At 41.5% G+C, this 7,270-nt stretch overlaps 1 long non-coding RNA gene across 1 annotated transcript; it reads left to right on the forward strand.

Moving 5' to 3' along the window:
* The first annotated feature begins 5,267 nt into the window (after positions 1-5,267).
* On the forward strand, positions 5,268-6,929 carry LOC139735842 (uncharacterized). Its single transcript, XR_011711230.1, has 3 exons — positions 5,268-5,740; positions 6,128-6,247; positions 6,861-6,929. It is a non-coding gene; the product is annotated as an uncharacterized lncRNA (long non-coding RNA).
* Positions 6,930-7,270: the final 341 nt, after the last annotated feature.

Consider the following 7,270-nt stretch of genomic DNA (forward strand, 5'->3'; position numbering starts at 1 on the left):
ATGGATTTGTTTGTGATTCGAATTGCGGTTGTAATGTCTTTGTTCATGTTACACCCAGAATGGGTTGATTTATGAATGATTTTATGAAATCAGTTAATATCAATGAAAAGCAAAAAAAAAAAATGTTGAGGTGGTTTATTTGCATTATGAGGATTTGAGTGTTTGTTGGTGTTTGTTTACAATACGTATGTATTGGCGGTGTGCATATGACAAAGAATAGTGATATGAAAGTTTTAATTAAGACTGATGGAAGACTATGACTACAGTGAAAATATGAACAAATACAGATAACATTTAGGGAGGGTACCTCCCTCGTATGCCTTTTCTCTTGGTCTCTCTCTCTCCCACCCCGCCTCACCGCTGAAATTGACACACCCATACTATTTTGAAATCAGCGCTGCTGTGAACTCTATAAATACGTGCTCATACACGTTGAAGGCATTTTCATTGCCACAGTACTGCCTGCTGCTCAAAAAAAAAAAATTGTTCGCACAAACAAAAAAAAACACAAACACAAACAGACACACGTACGCATACAGGCACACGTATGCACACAGACAAACAAACCATTACCACTATACAATCACCACACATGCACAGTTTCTACATATTGTATTATTAAACTCCAAACATACACACACACACACACACACACACACACAGAGCTATACGGAAACTCATACACAGGTCACTTATTGTACGCACCTACAAATCATACATTGCACATACCATGTAGCTCCCAACACACACACACACACACACACACACACACACACACACGCATAACCAGGGGCGTCACCAGCTTTTTTTCAAGGGGGGTGCGTTTTGACACTAAATGTTTACGAGATTTTTTTGACAGACATTTGGAATATAGGAAGCTCTCAATCCCTAGACTTTTACTGTTTTTTGAGGGAAACCAAGCGGGGAAGGGGCACCGGCGTAGCTAGGATTTCATTCTTTTTTTTTTCTCTCTTTTTTTTTTTGGGGGGGGGGGGTAGTATGCGAGGGAGCGAGCAAGGGTGGGGGGAGCGTGTGGAAGTGCCGGGGGGGGGGTTGTACCCCCTGTAAATGGATTATGGAATGACGGTGTGAAACGACCAAATTACTGGCAGCGATATCAGGAGAATGGCATAACGACTACATGCGAGCGAGGGGAGCGAGCGAGCTTGAAAATTTTGACATTTTACAGTCCAAAAACTGCCCTTATATAGCCATATTTTAGTGCTTTGTAAATTAAGGGGGGGGGGGGGGCGCACCGGGCGCAACTCCTGGCAATTACTGGCAGCAACATCAGGTGAATGGCATAATAATTAAATGCGAGCGAGCGAAGAGAGCGAGCTTGAAACATTTGACATTTTACAGTCCCCAAAATGCCATTTGGAGCCATACTTTTTCGCTTTGGAAATAAAGGAGGGGTGGGGGGCGCAACGGGCGCAACTGCCGGTAATTACTGGTAGCAACATCAGGAGAATTGCATAACAATTAAATGCGAGCGAGCTTGAAAATTTTGACATTTTACAGTCCAAAAACTGCCGTTATATAGCCATATTTTAGTGCTTTGTAAATTAAGGGAGGGGGGCACCGGGCGCAACTGCTGGCAATTACTGGCAGCAACATCAGGTGAATGGCATAATAATTAAATGCGAGCGAGCGAAGAGAGCGAGCTTGAAAAATTTGACATCTTACAGTCCCCAAAATGCCCTTTGGAGTCATACTTTTTCGCTTTGGAAATAAAGGAGGGGTGGGGGCGCAACGGGCGCAACTGCCGGTAACTACTGGTAGCAACATCAGGAGAATTGCATAACCATTGAATGCGAGCGAGCGAGCGAGCGAGCGAGCTTGAAAATTTTGACATTTTACAGTCCAAAAACTGCCGTTTGTAGCCATATTTATTTGCTTTGGAAATTAAGGGGGGCACACCGGGCCCAACTGCTGGGAATTACTGGCAGCAACATCAGGTGAATGGCATAGCAATTATATGTATAAATGCGAGTAAGCGAAGAGAGCGAGCTTGAAAATTTTGACATTTTACAGTCCAACAACTGCCATTTGGTGCCATATTTTTTCGCTTTGCCGGTACTTACTAGCAGCAACATCAGGAGAATTGCATAACAATTAAATGCGAGCGAGCGAGCGAGCGAGTTTGAAAATTTTGACATCTTACAGTAAAAAACAAACAAACTGCCGTTTGTATAGCTATATTTCTTCGCTTTAGAATCTAAGGGGGCGCATCGGGCGCAACTGCTGGCAAATACTGGCAGCAATATCAGGAGAGCATAATGATTACATTCTAGCGAACGAGCGAGCGAGCTTGAAAATTTTGACATTTTACAGTCCAAAAACTGCCATTTGTAGCCATATTTTTTTTGCTTTGGAAATTAAGGGGGCGCACCGGGCGCAACTGCTGGCACTTACTGGCAGCAACATCAGGTGAATGGCATAACAATTAAATGCGAGCGAGCGAAGAGAGCGAGCTTGAAAATTTTGACATTTTACAGTCCAAAAACTGCCATTTGGAGCCATGTTTTTTCGCTTTGGAAATAAAGGAGGAAGGAGGGGGGGCGTATCGGGCGCAACTGCTGGCAATGACTGGCAGCAACATCAGGTGAATGGCATAACAATTAAATGCGAGCGAGCGAGCGAGCGAGCTTGAAAATTTTGACATTTTACAGTAAAAAACAAACAAACTGCCGTTTGTATAGCTATATTTCTTCGCTTTAGAATCTAAGGGGGCGCATCGGGCGCAACTGCTGGCAAATACTGGCAGCAATATCAGGAGAGCATAATGATTGCATTCGAGCGAGCGGAACGAGCGAGCTTGAAAATTTTACATTTTGCAGTCCAAAAACTGCCGTTCTTAGCCACATTTTTTCGCTTTGGAAATTAAGGGGGAGGGGCACCGGAAGGAACTGCTGGCAATTACTGGCAGCAACATCAGGTGAATTGCATAACGACTAATGCGAGCGAGCGAAGAGAGCGAGCTTGAAAATTTTACATTTTACAGTCAAAAAACTGCCGTTCTTAGCCATATTTTTTCGCTTTGGAAATTTAGGGGGGCGCACCGGGCGCAACTGCAGGCAATTACTGGCAGCAACATCAGAAGAATGGCATAAAGATTAAATGCGAGCGAACGGAGCGAGCGAGCTTGAAAATTTTGACATTTTACAGTCCCCAAACTGCCGTTTGTATAGCTATATTTTTTCGCTTTGGAAATTAAGGGGGGCGCACCAAGCGCAACTGCCGGCAATTACTGGCAGCAACTTCAGGAGAATGGCATTACGAATAAATGCGAGCGAGAGGAGTGAGCGAGCTTGAAAAAAATTGACATTTTACTGTCCCAAAACTGCCGTTTGCAGCTATTTTATTATTTTTTTTTCGCTTTGGAAATCAAATGGGGGGGGGGGGGGGGCGCCCGGTGCGCCCCTCCCCCTGGATCCGCCACTGGTAGTCCAGGGTGTGGGTTTATGTTCATGACTGGGGGAGGTATGACCAGCGAGGTGGCGTCGAAGTGACCAAGCGGGGAAAGGATGTCCAAAATCTGCACTTTAGAGCATCCCCTAAACTAATTGTGCGTGTTTGTTTGTGTGTGTGTATCATATACATGGAAAAGTTAGGAATTAGCCCAGGTCAAGTCTTTTTATTGGCAATGCAAGACATCTTTATATAGACTAGTATGTAAAGAAACACTGCAAAATGCAATGATCTAGCTTTGATATAACGAAGCGTAAGGTACAAAGGTGTACACTCTACATCACATTGCGCAACATTGTAGCGACTCTTCGTTCGGATGTACACTGTGCACATCCTGCTTGTATATGCAGAATGCCATCCAGGAATCACAATCTTTTGTCGGGTCCGGGCTTTTTGAACAATGTTTCACACTATATACCTATTTAATCATGGTTAAAAGAAATCATAGAAAAATATCTTATTTCTGGATCACCCTTTCATTCAAAAGCAGTTTACTAACACTTGAACTACTATTTCGGTAAATCTTTTTTTTTTTTTTTTTTTTTTTTTTTACCAGCGGATTGGGAGTGGGGCGCACCCCCCCCCCCCCCGTAGTTACGCCACTGCTTTTGGGTGAAATAATTGGACAGATTTCTTGAATTCTAACAAAAAAGTAAGAAAATCCTTTCATCGCGGGAATTATGATTATGTGGGGTGGAGCAAATGGTGCGCTTGCCTTCCAATATTTTTATGAGGGCAACATTTTTGTGTTCTTTCAAAAGCAAGAAAATCTTCTCATTTCGGGAATTATTAATTATGGGGGGGGGGAACTAAAATATGCTTGCCCCTCCATTTTTTTTCTTTTTTTTTAAATGAGGCTAAGGTTCGCTCTTGGGCTGGCAATATGGATTGGTCAGGAGCAACGTACATAGACCCTACATACTTGTAAGTAGCACACGTACATGCAAACGTGAAGTGGTCCGTATCGTACCGATGTACAGTACGGTCGACTTAAACACTGTAGAATACTAATAGATATGTATAAAATCAGTGCTGCCAGAACCAGGGGTGCGAATTGTTTTTGCCGACGATTTTCTTGTGTGTGTGTGTGTGTGTGTTTGTGTCCCTGGTGCAAAATATAAAAAAAAATAGAAAAGAATAATTATTTAGCGTCCGGCGTTGAGGTCACTCGCAGACTGTTTTTTTTTTTTTTTTTTTTTTTTTTTTTTTTTAGGATCTGAAGGGGGGTGCGTTCGCACCCAACGCACCCCCCCTGGTGACGCCCATGATAACTTACCAGTCATACCCATCCCACCAAAGCATAACACCGGAGCAACCACCCCGAGCAGGGGGCGACAATCTTTGACGGGGCGACAATCTTTGTCGCAATTTTTTTTTTTCCATCATAGATTGTCGCTATCGAGGTCAAAAATTGGGGAACTGCACAAGCGTCACAGATTGTCGCCAGACGACAATCTTTGACGGGGCGACAATCCTTGACGCCAACTCCGTCTAGGATTGTCGCCCCGAGCCGGGGACGACAATCCTTGTCGGGGCGACAATCCTTGTCACAACACACGCCCATCTTTAGCATCTCGAAAGTCGAAATAGTTGATTGAATAAATGGTCTGCTAACAATCTGCTGCATTTTGAGAAGGTCAGCCTTTGACTATATGGAACAGATCCCAGTCGCAGGGAGGACTTTCGTTCCCCACATTAAGAGGAAAGTTCCCTGTGACAGTAATAATGATAATAATGATAATAATAATAATAATAACAATAATAATAATAATAAGAATGATGATAATGATAAAAATGAAAATAAAACATTGAACACAGATTGTCACATGGCCGAGCTTGTGAAGGTTCAAAATAGTTTAACGAAATATGGTGGTAATGCAAATTTGTAAATGTTTCAATAATTATATACACTGTATTGTTTTTCTAGCGATGGCATCAAGACATGTAATCGAGGAATGCGTCGATGAGAGCCTGACAAGTCAAAGCCAGTGTACTTATCAAACTCCTTCCGACACTAGCTCCTTTAATCTTACCTGTGTCGTCAGTGGATTCAAGCCTAACATTTCGATGTTTTGGACTGAAGAATCGGGAGCGAGACTGAATTCCACGATTTCACAACAAAGAACACTATCTGATGACACCTACGAGAGGCTCGAGACAATCAGTGTTTCATCGACCCATCAAGAAGAACAAACCTTCATATGCATAGCTATTGGTGACCCACTGAACGGAACGTCGATAACAGGAATCTATATTCTGCCCATATCAGGTTTCGTGAAACGTTGACCATTATGTTTTCGAAGAACATGTGCATGGAAAATTACCTTAAAGTAATGATGAAAAGTAATGATATAGGGCTAACATAATAGCAATGAACAACCAATAACTGTATGTATGACAAAAATGACAAAGCCAAATCAAATCCTTTTTCTAGTACAGATTAAGAGAAGCACATTTTACGATCTCACGACTTCTTTCTCTAGGCCTACCAAATACAATTATGCTAAAATTGATATTTTGTACCAACTACTTCTTTGAGACTGTACAGAAATACACGATGTGATATTAGTAGAATCTGTATTCACAACATTCAACGACTCTTAACACACTAATTTACAATGAAGTGTTTCGATTTTTTTTCTTCCTCAAATTTCAGGAAAAAGCAATAATTTCGGACTTGCCTTTGGACTAACCTTCGTGGTTCTTGCTGTTGTCATCCTAGTTCTGCTTGTCGGAATATTTTTGCAACGGCACGATACGTACCTCGTACGAAAAGGTAGGATTCTTTGGGGTTTTTTTTATGAGTTACACTTGTCAAAACAATTCAAATTACTGTTTGATTCACCGAAGACCCATCAAACTAAGCAAACAATAAAGAGTGTGATTCCGTTTTTCCTTCACGTTATTGCATGTTGCAGAAGTAATGCGAAACAACCAGGATTCTACAGTGGCGGATCCAGGCGGGACCGCACCGGGCGCCCGCCCCCTTTATTTTTTGTTTTTCTTTTTTTTATCAAATCAAAAGAAATCGAAAGAAAAATATGGGGGGGGGGGGGTGCCCCCTTTAATTTTGTAAAGGCGCCTCCAATTTACGAAATTCCTGGTTCCGCCCCTGTTCTATAACATTTTCATAATTTACCCCCTAGAGATTGGAGACAAGGTACATTGTATGAATAATAAATCAGGATTATTGTTTTCATTAGGGCATGAAGTATGGAATACTGAACAGATGCTGTCATGTTCATGTGTATTTCATATAGAGGCAACACTTGACCAAACCATTATTTTGATGAAGTTACAGTCCACATCATTCATAAAGATACTTTTACATAATCATATGCCTGTGCGTTTCATAGTCATGTCTCCGCTCATGTTTTCATATTTCACAGAATGTGGCTTATATCCCTGTTGGAGACTGTTCAAAACCCAGCGGCCTGACGTGGAATCAATGTTTATGGGTACGACTCTCTGTTACATTATTACAAAGAATAATTATTCAAAACGAAAAAAAAAGAGAGGAGAATTATACAGAGTCCATCAGTTCCTGAATTATTGGTTGCTGCATCATATGATCGATTTCGAATGGAAATGATATTTCACGAGCACTACATGAAATTTTCTTAATAATTATGTTACTTGTGTGAATATTTATTATCTTATCCTGCAAGTCTCACCTATAAATCAATTAGTTACATTTTAAGTCATTTGGCAAACAAACAAACAATAAAGCGAAACCGACTAAATGATTATGAAAGCAGGGGTAATCATGAATATGTCTAAATATAACAATCAAAGGGGC

This window comes from Diadema antillarum, unplaced genomic scaffold (genome assembly GCF_040938485.1).
Source record: "Diadema antillarum isolate AM-2024a unplaced genomic scaffold, OU_Dant_1.0 seq00000602_RagTag, whole genome shotgun sequence".
NCBI lineage: Eukaryota > Metazoa > Echinodermata > Echinoidea > Diadematoida > Diadematidae > Diadema > Diadema antillarum.